The sequence below is a fragment of the Macrosteles quadrilineatus genome, unplaced genomic scaffold (assembly GCF_028750875.1).
Source record: "Macrosteles quadrilineatus isolate MER2022 unplaced genomic scaffold, UCM_ALF_1.0 Scaffold_3__2_contigs__length_128488019, whole genome shotgun sequence".
Classification (NCBI taxonomy): domain Eukaryota; kingdom Metazoa; phylum Arthropoda; class Insecta; order Hemiptera; family Cicadellidae; genus Macrosteles; species Macrosteles quadrilineatus.
Window position 1 is genome coordinate 34,431,912 of NW_026542596.1, and position 12,921 is coordinate 34,444,832.

The following is a 12,921-nucleotide window of genomic DNA, read 5'->3' on the forward strand; positions in this document are numbered from 1 at the left end:
ATCCAACTATGGTGCATTTTATATATATTTTTAATGAAACACTTTATATTATGTACGGTTCTTGTAATTTGAATAGTACTGCAATTTTAAGACAAACCCGTTCAAAATCTGTAAAAATTAGAAATCAGATAAAAAAACACACAAGAAATATCTTTCCAATCTTTCCACATTTATTATTATCGGTAATCGTCCTAACAACAATACTACAGTAGTTGTCTAATTTATAGTTGTATTATACTTGTAATTGTCTAATTTACAAACTAATCGAAGTTAACCAACCTTTGAAGATTTAATCAATAATTATTTTATACGTTGTCAGCCATTTTGCAGTGCAAACTGTTTTGTTGTTTATAATTATTTTCGGTTATCGAAAACTAGCAGCCACTTCTTGAAAATTACGTTTATATAGTTAGCTACAACATGAGTCTACAAAGACGTTATGTTAAAATAATTATTCTTCGAAAATCTTATTACTTTTGGTGGGTTGTTAACTGATTTTATACTTTACAATGGTTAACCAAACTATACTACTTTATTTTAAATATAATTTTAATTATTAAAATTAAAACTGCAAGAGTGTGCTATTTATTAGAATGAACAAAATTATTTTGGAATTTTAAGTAATGTAAGTATCAAATTAAAATTCACTTCTGTAAATGTTTATTTGCACGTGAAAAATATGTTTTAACCAATATTGTTTCCATTAATTATTCATTTGTTTTAGTGTCACTATAAAAATATCGTTCTTTGTCAGTATAAAAGCGCTTCTCGATGAACTGTGAAATCTTCCAATGTTCAGTAAAACAGTTCATGCCACGCTAAATATTTTAGAGATACGACTTAAAAACAAGCGAACCTCCAAGCAAAACACACTTAGTTTATTTTCACTGCGACCAGCTAACACTAAAATGGACTAAGTGAATGTCACCAAACCACAACAAACTACTTAATTTAAGTGCTCAATGAATTCGCTAAAACCACTAATGAGGCAACACAGTGAACCAAAAACCCTCCTTAAGTACTTGACACTTTCAACACCAAACCAGAGGTTAAATGGCAACAATAAGTGGGCAGATGTTGTAATTTAATGGCATACAATCAGCTGTTCAGTACAATCAGCTGTTCAATAACGGTTGGTGGGTAAACAAGAGGAGAGGTTAGGTTATGTCAGCTGTTGCATCAGTAGGTGCATGTCGTGCTAGGCATCCATTCAAATGTCTGTACAATATTCTCTGGAATTCCTGGCTCTATTACTCCTATTCACGATTTTAATCATTTCTTGCAGCGGGTAACAGAAGCAAACACAAACATGTTGAAGGTAATTGTTCGGTCATGTCACTTCGCTATTAAATTACAAACGGTTTGTTTGTTTATTGTGAAATGAGAGTTGTACTTTATACATGCACTATGTGGTTTGTGATTATAATTTCGTAAGTTGCAAAAACATTAAGATGAAATTATCATACAAAACAAGTTATACAATTGAAAAGATAAGTATCAAATACGCTCTATGCACATAAGTTTGAAAAGGTTATATTGAAAGTAGTCAGGTGATAATAGATAGATTTGAATTATTTTGTAGATTGTTAATTCCCAAGTAGCATAAATTTAAAGATAGCATTTCTATGCAAAACCAAGCATACATGACCAAAGATAGCCATCGTACTTTATGACTTACGTACAGGTTTTCTTCGATGTCACAAGCTAGTTGTAGTTAACGTAGAATTAACTATGCAGATTTTGAGGATGATTTATGAGGATGATGGGTAATTTGTATATTGAAAGATACAATCACGTCGCAAACTAAAATCAATTAAAAGTATATGCTTTACTTTTCTTTCCTTAATGCGCGCATTGAAAAATAGTGTTTGGCTGTAAGGATGATTTCACAACGCTGTTTTGAAGTCACAAATAGTTTAATTATTTAATCTGAGTAATTATTTCTGAACACATTTTATTTTGATTAACGTATTTTAAATGTGCTGGTTTTTGTAGCTGCATTATGTTTGTAATATTACTTTAAAACAATTTTTTTAGAACACACCAAATGTATACAATTTATTTTCACAATTCTAATGTCCTCCTTACTGTTATCAACTTTTCTAATTCGAGTCATATTAAATCAATTTGATCGAAAATAAATTCACATCTTGCTTTTGTTCAAATTTATCAACAATTGACATTTTCATAACTTGCAATAATGTGTTGAGGCAATAATAATGCGGGAATAGTTTTAGTAATGCCCCATGTAAAATTAAATTAATCTTCTTAGATGGAAATGTTTAATAACATCTCTAAATTACATAAATTACTGGTCTCATTAGTATGCACTAAATTAGAAGCGTCGACTAGAAGCTCAAGTAGGCCTCTACCAAGATCTACATAATTAATATTAGACATACTAGTGGTAGAATGCGGGGCTTCGGAGCCAGGGGTCCCGGGTTCAAATCCCGCCAATCACCAATGGATAATACCGTAACCCGTTAGGGCTAGCCTGAAGTAATATGTAAAACAGTACCGGACAAAATATAAAAAAATTGTAACCAGTGACAGATATTTAAAAATCTGATAAAACCCTCTCAAACTAAATAACTTGTACATGTTTCAATTCTATTTGATATGTTGGCGCTCAGTACTACGATAGTTAGTGTTAAATAAAATATTCTATAGTGTACACTTCTTTAGTCATCAGTCATGCATGATCTAAACAACTTTGAATGAGACAAAAACAGTGTTTACAGTACCATATTTCGTTTTGGCTCTATTTTAACTTGGCACTTGATATAAAACTAGACAGCTTTGGCATTGGAATGAAGCGTGCCACATTAGTGGGCATTCCCCTATGAGTCAAAGATAGGAGTCACACATGGTCAAACGTAATTACTACTTAATTGCTACCATTACATTACATTACGTCCATTCAATTCAATGAATCACATAAATGACACTACATTCTCAAGTAATAATGTTCAAAGTAATAGCATTTAAATTTAAGGTTAAAGTATATTGTCAGTATCCTATAAAAAAAACTTAAGTAACGTTTATGGGACTGAAAAACTACATTAATACTACTGTAATAATATTCTTCTTAAGCTTGGCGGCAAAAAAGTTTGATAATAAAGTGTTATAATTATTTACACGTTTTGTTAGCACCAGTACATGCAATTGATTGAGCGTAGCGTCAGCGAGCGAAGCTCTACTACACTGCTGCTTTTGTTTTCCACATATTCCTCCTGAACGGCTCAAGCGATCCGCAAGAAATTTAAGGGTTGTTAGGTCATAGTATTCAAATATATGAAGGTATAAATCTGAAATTGTACAATTCGGAAAACGGGGCATTTTCCTGCGTGAATTTAAACTTTTAGAAGTTTAAACAAATGTATGTTACAATCAATTTTTACAAGCACAATACAAATACAGAGCAAAAGGAAATAACGATAGAATTAATACAGTTGAGTGTAAAACACTACAAAATGAAAATCCAATTAGAGCCTATGCACTATTGAGTTTAGATACTGCTAATAGACATCCAATTTGTATGAAACACTATGCACCAATGATTTGAATACTGCAAGTAGACATTTCATTTATGTGAACCTGAACCTACTATGAACAATCATGTGTGGTTACATTTCCTAAAATTATTGGATTTATGTGCTCACTCCGCTCAATATTGCAAGCACTTACACTGGAAAATGGCAAAATTTATTCTAATTAGTTAGCGTCACCTACAAATCCCAAGCCCAGCCCCAACAAGAGGACTATCCTGGACTATCCACAGCTGTCTCAAGCCCTTACGCCAACCAGACGACTATCCTGGACTATCCACAGCTGTCTCGATCACCGCAATTTACTTTCTCGATCGCGGTTTTCGTGACTAAGGCTGTTTGGACTTGTTTTTGACTGGGAGCATCTCTGGCTTTCTCCGGAGACAAATAGTCAGACTCCGAGATCACAATGAGATCGTCAAGAGGAAGTGGCAATCGCATGATGGAAACCGTAATGGCCATCGGATGAAATACACGGCGATAGCCTATCCGGCCAGAAGCATAGTTTATGAAGATTAGAAGAAAGGTGAAAGGGAGATGGTTATGTGCGTATTGTTCGGACGTCGTGACAATTAAAGGGACATTTATGGGGAATAGCCCACATTGGGTATTGGATAACACGTAATTTATTCGACGATATTAAACGGTGTATGAAAATAGTTTTTCTCTACAGTTACCTGACAAAGTGGGCTTCCTTGCACTGATTACAGCATGCAAAGTAGCTATGTAATTGTTGCATTTACTTACTTTTGCCACACTCCAGTATTCCAACCAAACATCACAAAACAGGGTGCTTTTATTAGGCTTTAATTCGTGTACGCTTGAAAATAAGTTGGCAACACTTAAAAGATATTCAGCTGGTGCACCGGTTCCCATTTCGTTCAATGCTTGGATTTAACATAACCTAAAAACGTGATGTATAGTGTTCGAAAGTCTAATTCCTTATACGCTTTATAGTAACTGTAGGAAAAATATGTATAATTATATGTGTAACGCGAGTGCAAAGTGCTTTTACTGCACTCGAGAAACTTGCACATTATATTTTTCCTACATAAAGCATTAGCATAAAGCAAAAATTCTAAGTTTCTATGAAAATTTAATATAAATAAAATACAGTGTATTACAGTTAGTACTATTTAGGAGATCTGCATTTTTTGTCCATCCAAATATCAACTACTTTCTCCGCAGACGGAACTTTCAGTATATACTTTTATCAGTTCATTGGTATGTTGAGCATGCGCGTGAAGATGCGTGGACTACAATGTCACCGAAGTATTTATAAGATTCTCTTCCGTCCGCATTCTTCTCGTACAATAAATCCGTACGATTGATTGAATCAATTAATGTCAACATTTTTCCCCTCATTAGTTCACCAGCAATCCTCAAGTCACTTGTTAATAGCAGACATTACAGTCCTTGAAGATAACATTTCAAAGGTCTTTGTAAGGTAATGTATTCAGTTTGTAGCAAAATAAGCTTTGACTCAAAGAATCGAAAAGTCTTAATCAATAGCTCAATGGGTGGATTAAGTGATCCCTAGTATTCAGAAGGTTACCAGTTCAACCATGAAAAAATTCAGAAGCTTTTAGATTAATAAAACTGGACCGAGCTGTCCTTGATCGGTGAACTGAAAAAATGGTTTATCACTTACTAACAAGTGGTTAGTTGGTAAGTAAGCTATAAGTTCATTCATTCCAACCCTATCTTTCATCCCTTGAAAGACCACATCTACCCTGGTCAAGATGCATTTAAGCATTGTGAAAAATGGCTGTAGAATGAATTCCGGAAAACCTTTGTCTTACCAGAATCCCTCCAAGCCCAACAGGCCCTAATTAATTTGTCCTAGTTTCAAATTGTTTTCTTCATCAAACCTATCTCAAGATCAACATCTTTTTGCCTAGACAAACTAATCTAACTAATTATAACCAAACATATAAATATTCAACTTCCAATCAATCCACTTCAAAATCCTCTCAGATGTCATCAAGGGCAGCGAGGAAATTATAAATGGAATAAAATTAAAAACTCAACCAGAGTAGGCTTGGGAGTAGGCCAAGGTCTAAAAATATTGACAAACGGGGATTCCCTCTTCTGTGGATATAAAACCTGAATATAAATGCAAAACATTCAAGGACACCCTGTGCATCGTGAAGAGTCCGCTGGGCCAAGGTAGGGACGAGTCTAGACATCCATTTAATTGACTCGTCTTGAGGCAATTTAATTGGCCGGGCTACGATTTCGAAACAGTTTTAATACTCTGGTTAGCAGTAGCTTGATGTTTTAAATAATTAAATGTTGAAGTAGGTGTTTGATTGCTATTTGGAATTAAGACTATACAATTCGTTTATTGACTACATAGACACAGATATTTCTTCTGAAAAGTAGTTTGGATTAAACTTAATAAAAATCGTGTTAAGCAATTTTCAAAATATAAAGGCTATACTGTTTTTAGAAAAAACAACTTTTTTATTTGCATACATGTTTGCTACCGTACGAATCTAGTAAAATAACTATTCCGACGATTTAAGGTAAATCGACATTTCATCAATATAAGACTGTACATATACATAAGCAATTTTACAATGGTGATCAATTATGAACAATCACTTATGGCCATTATCATTGGTTTAAGTGAGTCTCCAGTGGGCTTGATGATGAGCCGTGTAACTCGAAATCGACCATTTTGTAACATATGTTATAAATCGATTTGTAAATGTTAAAAGTTTGGTTGCAAGAATATAGAAAAGTGTTGGAAGACCTATAATTAGTGTAAAAGATTTTTTTGTTCGATTTGAAAAAAAAAACTGAATTTATCGATTAAAAATGTTTACCTACAGATTTCAATCTAAATTATAACGGACATTGCAAACAGAGAAAATTCATCCAACTGAACCTAGCAAAAATCACAAATGACATGTAGCTTCATATGCGTCAAGATTTAATTACATTTTAGTATTTCACCATATTAGTCGACCAAGGACAAAGTCTCTAGGACAAATGGTCGTCATGAGATTGTCAATCCTCAAGTAGACCTAGAAGAGAGATTTCGTAAGATAACTCACATAACTATATATCTCTACTAAGATAACTCGTAACGTAACATTCACTATGTAGAAGAAGCATGTATTTCAAACAAAATGAACGTAATGCTAAACAAGTGGTAAATAAAAATGTTCTTGATATTTTTCATAAAATCAGCTATATTTTAGTAATTTAAGTATAAAAATTTTAATGACATTTTGAAATTTGTATTTTAATCTAGATAACATTTTTTCTAACATAGGTCTCTTCTATCTAAACATAGATTCTAGGTCGAGCCTGAAGAAATCCCGGGATCGTACCTAGCTTCCTAGGAAAAAAATAGCATGTGTCTATTCTACAGCCTCCTCTAGTCCTTCTCATGAGAACGCTATCTTCTCCCCGTCACATTTACACCCACCGTCAGACTATTCCTGCGTCTCCATTGTTCAACGACATGTCCTTCCTCTCATCCTGCCATCATCACAACTCATCCTCATCCCACGTCCTTAAGTTGAGTCACAACTCGTTTCTATATCTCTTATTGTCACTCCTAATCCGGCAAGGTTTCACAAGTTTAAGATTTTGTCGAAGCGTGGTGTGAGAATTCGTCTTTGAATGGCATTTTATAGGTAACTGGTTTAGTAATAGTAAAAAACATTATTTTCTATTCTCGAGTTAAACGACCGAGGCAAATCAGAGTTAGGAAAATGAGCGAGAGTTAAAAATACACTTTTTTGCTCATGTTATTACTTAGTTATGTTTCTAAGTAAGTTTTGTGTTGAATTCAATAAATGTCAATTGCTCAACTTACAGCAACTTAATTTTCTTTGCTTAAATTATGTGTGGTTGTTACGCTAAGTGTTCGGAGTGAGATGGGTTTAGTGGTAGAGCGCGGGGCTTCAGTGCTTGAGGTACCAGGTTCAAATCCAGCAACTCGCCAATGGACTTGTCCATATGATGATGCGGCAACCCTCTAGGACTAGCCTAGAGTTTTTGTCTTTTTCTATTAATTTTTGTTTATTGATGCAAGAAATATATTGAGGTGTGCGGAGTATATCTTACCAACGTATTTTTACTAAGTGATAATGTTGTTACCCCATCAATAAACATCAAAAAACATTTCTAAGATTAGGAACAAAGAACAACTACAGCCACAGATTAAAGAGTAGTGTCTACATAATGTAATGGTATGTATGCAAATGAGCTTCGCACATATCACGTTGAACGGATCTTCAAGGAAGAAATAATTGCTGGATGACAGTTAAGTTGAAGGACGAAGGCCTATGTTACTCTTGAGTCTCGACTACCGACTTGACGTGGAGAGGTGTGGAATGACCTTGACCTTGCGGCAGAATACTGCAGTGAAGGGTTAACTCATAAGTTGAAGGTCAACACAATGTCACAATGGAGAAGAAAGGACCAGAGGACACCTAATGGTGGATTGAGGCACAGAAACGTATTTTTGGAGAAGCGTATTTCGAAGCGGTACTTTTTGGCAGTCCACAGTCTTTGGGGGTAGCGCCTACTAGTAAGCTGTGCATTCGTTTAGGAAAATATGCAAAAGAGTACTAATATTTATAAACTTATTCTACTTCATCTCTGTACCATGTTACTTGGACACAACTTTGTTTTATTTTAATTCTTCTAGGTTCTAGCGCAGAATTTGTCCACATTACTTCAGACTATGTCTAAAAAGTCACGACATGCGTATTTTGGACACAACTTTTACCATGATAAGCAGTTACCAATAAAAACAAATCCTTGGACTTGGAAAAACTTCAAACTATTTTTGGGACAGTAAGAACACGTTTGTGACCACTACGACCGAAACAGTTTCACACATTGTAAAAGCTCTATCATTTCTCCTTGGACCTGAGGAGAGGCTTCGCTAATGGATCTAGAGCTCTTTCCAACAAACTTTTAGTTTTCTAAAACTTTCGACAAGTCAGAAAACGCTCCAGCGATTAGCCCTTGACAGTAAAGTAGCCGGGATGACAGGGAAAGTGGGCGAGATAGATATTTTTCGCTTGGTTTGTGCCGTAGTGCCGTCACTTTATGTCAACAGACAGAAAAACTGCTTCCTGTCCTTGTCTGTTCGGGATGGCAGGGTGGGTTTGATCAACTGTGGTATACAGTAATTACGATTTGGCACAGTTTTTGGGATGTACTCAAGCACAAAATTAATTCCGGAGTAAATACTTTATCGTAATTGATTTTACCTTGATGATTGAAACCTTTAATTATGAATGAATTATGAATGCTTGTTGAAGTAATTTCAAATCTGGTTGAATTTTTTGTAACTCAAGTTATTGGAAGCCAAGCAAAGGGCTTATTGTAAACAATTATAAATATTCTTTAAAGTTAAACATCAAACAGAGCAAAAACATCGACTGATAAAAAGATAAACATAAATAAAAAAAATAAAAAAACACTTAGAAAACCTTTTACATTAAAAAAAAACTCCACTGCTAAAGTATACTTCACTTAGGCTATGCTTTAAGAGTAAGGGATAAACACCCTAAGTAAAGAATTGAAATAGTTGGAAAATCTTAATAGAAATCTTACTACTATGATTTTTTACAAACTTAAAATTTCTTATTAGCTGATTTATTTATTTTAATTTGCCTGAATACGTTAGAAAAGAAATGTAGTATAGTAATGTAACCTTAACTTACTGATCACCAATAAAATGAGTTTTGATAGGTTGAGTACACGCTTATGATGCATATGCTTAAGTAAATTCTGAGGATTGAACCTCTTTGCTTCCGAAACTATAGTCTTTATGATGGAACCTGTATCCTGACCCTCCGTCTACCAGGAGACTGGCCAATAGTTTTATAGGTTTTATAGTTAGTTAGTTATAGTCAGGGGTGCCCAGAGGGGGGGTACTGTGGCGCGTTTGCGCCACAGGAATTTTTGGGGGGGACTTTTTTTAGGGATTTTGGGGGGGATATTTAATTTTTGCTAGCTGTCATAATGGCTGTATAATTTTGTACAAGCAGTCCGAAAAAGTGTTTCTCACTAAAAGTAGCTCACTTTCAACACCAACAACATTTTGCCGTTCGTAATTAAGATTGCTTCTAAGAATGGTAAAGCACCTTGTCAGACAATCCTTAACATGCCAGTGTCGAATTTTATATGCTACATAGTCAAGATTTACAAAAGATCCCCTGGAGGTGTCGTCAGAATACGTTACAAACATTTAACACAAAACACGAAACGATTACAGATAGGCCTATCAATTCACGCGTGTACATTGCCGTCGGCAAGACTGGAAGTAAACTGAATCGTGTTCAGGTTATGACGGACCGACGTGGTCTCTGGATTGTCGTCTGCGTTTTCAACAGCTGATATTGGACTATTGTAGTGACTGAGAAGAGTATTGGAAATATAATGGGTTTCATAATTAATTGAGTGTTTTAACTCAAAAATGTTGTGCTGTCCCCAATTTTATGTATTCATAAGATATATTTCAAACTCCTCAAAGTATTTAATAAATTTCCTTTCGTGCAGTACTGTAGAATTTCGAGACCATCATTTATATTCAGCATATAAGTTTGTTATTATTGTCAATAGTTTTAAATGGAAAACTCAATTATGAATACAATTATATTTTCAACATACTTTCCTCCGTCACTACAATTAGTCCAATATCAGCTTTTGATAACGCAGACGACAATCCAGAGACCACGTCTTTCCGTCATAACCTGATTCAGTTTACTTCCAGTCCTGCCCGCGGCAATATACACGCGTGGATTGATAGGCCTATTTGTTATGAATATGAATGAATATGAATGTTATCGTTTCGTGTTTTGTGTACAAACGGATTGTCTGACAAGATACGTTCCTACCATTTTAGTCATAAAAGGCAATCCTGGGGCTATAAAAATGAATTATAAGATTACTTCGTCACAAAAACCTTTTGTTCTGGTGGCATGGTATTTTGCCCGGCGATTTTTGTAGAAGGCAGCCTGGAAGTGGCGAGCAACAAGTCTGGCTTATTTCGTGACTCTGCCTATAATTTTGAAACAATTAAGATACTTTTGCCAAAGTATTATTAATACACTTAAAGCTGTTTGAATGCTAATACATGTACCCTCTAAACATTAACGCCACCTAATATATTGTACAGTTACAGTACTGTGTTGGAGTAGAGTAATACACCGAGTATATTGTTGAACGTGTTGAAGACGTTGTCTATAGCAGTAGGCCTACTGAGCACATTTTGGCTGACAATACAAATTCGGAATTTTGTAAATTTAAAAACTTCTAATTCAACCATTAGTTAGATATGTATTGTTAAATGTCGTTTCCTAATAAACATTTAATTTTGATTCTCAATCAGCAAGTTTGTTTTATGTACCTCAAGTTTACTAAATACTTTAAATACTCGTTTTATGAGGTAAAGGGAAAATTGTCAGATAAATTGGTGGGGGGAGGGTAGGTTTAAATAGACGACAACATAAATTGGGGGGACTACTCCTTTGGCTTGGGGGGGGGGATTGCGCCTCTGGGTTTAGGGGGGATGGGCACCTCTGGTTATAGTTTTATAGGCTTGGTGCAGCCCCTAGACCGGTCACGAGACAGGTTCCATCATACAGACTTGTTGCTGTATACAACTTGTTACCATTTACAATCTAAAATTTTGTCAATTGGAGGTTATGTCCACTTGACGTTATTTTCAAATTAATCACCAACAAACCTAGCTAGGCAAGTATTTGTGGCGTGGCCATTGAACAGCATCAAACCGGCGTGATCACGTAACGGCGGCACGCGTATTAAGCCATTAGCCATTCAAACCCAGCCATTGACACTCGCCATTATATCTCGCACTTCCTATCGCCACATCGGGCGTAAATCCTACCATAATCCCGCTTATTGTGCGGGAGAAACCAACACATCACTAATGGCCGTTCACATTGTAAATGGATACAGTGCTGTATCTGTAACTCACGACATCTTGCAACCATGACGCAACGGTCAATTAGTAAAGTTCACGTGTGTATCATCACACACGGCTACTGAATCTAGGCACACACAGGCTACTGAACTGGGTGAATGGTTTGGTAGCGTACAAGTTCGTTTGGTTGTATCATTCTGTTTACTCTTTGTGTGTTGTCTAAGGCTTGAAGACATTTAATTTTTTTATTGTAACGCATCGGTTCAAACTGTGGTAGCGCAATGATAAATGAATATACGAAAAAAGTGTTTAGCGGAAAAAAAAACAGCCAATATGAATTAACTAACTTCTTTAAAGTTGTGAAATTACTATGCTAGGCGACGCAGACTACGAACGCTATACGATATAAGGTTGGCACACCAAAATCAACCATTTCCTTGCACAACACAACCCCAAAATCAGAGATGTCATACTTTGTCTAAAGAGTAATGGATAAAAGGTGTCTAGTATGTACATGAGTATACATATGAATTTAATAAAAGTATGAAGAAAGCAGTAACACAAAAGCTTGCTTAAAAGATAGTTTTATATATAAAAAAAACTGGCTAGACCTTCTGTCAATACGAATAGCAAGACAAGGAAGGCATGCAAATAATAAACAGATAATATTTACGATGAACTGTAAACTAAATATTTTAAATAATTTAACATTGACTCATGCTGGTTTTAAACACGACCTAAATGATGAAAAACAGTCCAAACCCTGTATAAAGTATGATGGGAATCAGAAACTGACTAATTGATCTTTTATTTTCTGTGTGCATAACATTCTTAATTTCTAAGAAGATAGGAGCTGGATTCCTTTTGTAAGTCCAAAAGGATTAACTGTACGTTTTCTTCGCGTTGCGCTTTTTTCGCGAAGCCATGATGAATGGGTCCTCAAATTAAGGTTTTCAGCAGATAAAACAAGCCTAAACAAATATCCAAGAACAGATGTATGATGGAACCAGACTCTTTACTCCCCGTCTAACTGGGGACTAGCCAATGGTTTAAAGCCCGTGTATGAATCAATACTTTTAGTCTAGAAATAGTTATTTTCCCCAATAGTTTTCTCCCTCACGCTTGTGTCGTAGCCAATGAGCGCATCTCCATCGATTTCACGCAATTGCTCGCATCCTGCTCTGTCGCAACTATTGTGCAACTGAAACAATTTGTTGGACTTCAAACGTTGTCATATATTGAATATGTTTTTTATTAATCGTGTAACTACTCGATGTTTTTACACAATAATACAGCAATAATAAATGTAAACCTATATAATATCAACGACAATAATATTTGAAAATATTTGTCTGCTACAAATTGATTAGAAGTATACTAGTGGTAACAAACATAATTCACCTAAACATAATACGATTGACCCATTTCAAGCTATATTGTCTTGTTCAACTT

The 12,921-nt window shown here is 35.1% G+C and overlaps 1 protein-coding gene across 1 annotated transcript in view; it reads left to right on the plus strand.

The window, feature by feature from the left end:
- The window catches only part of LOC128990379 (atrial natriuretic peptide-converting enzyme-like), a 73,968-nt gene that overhangs the window by 1,130 nt on the left and 59,917 nt on the right, over positions 1–12,921 (plus strand). The window lies entirely within an intron of this gene.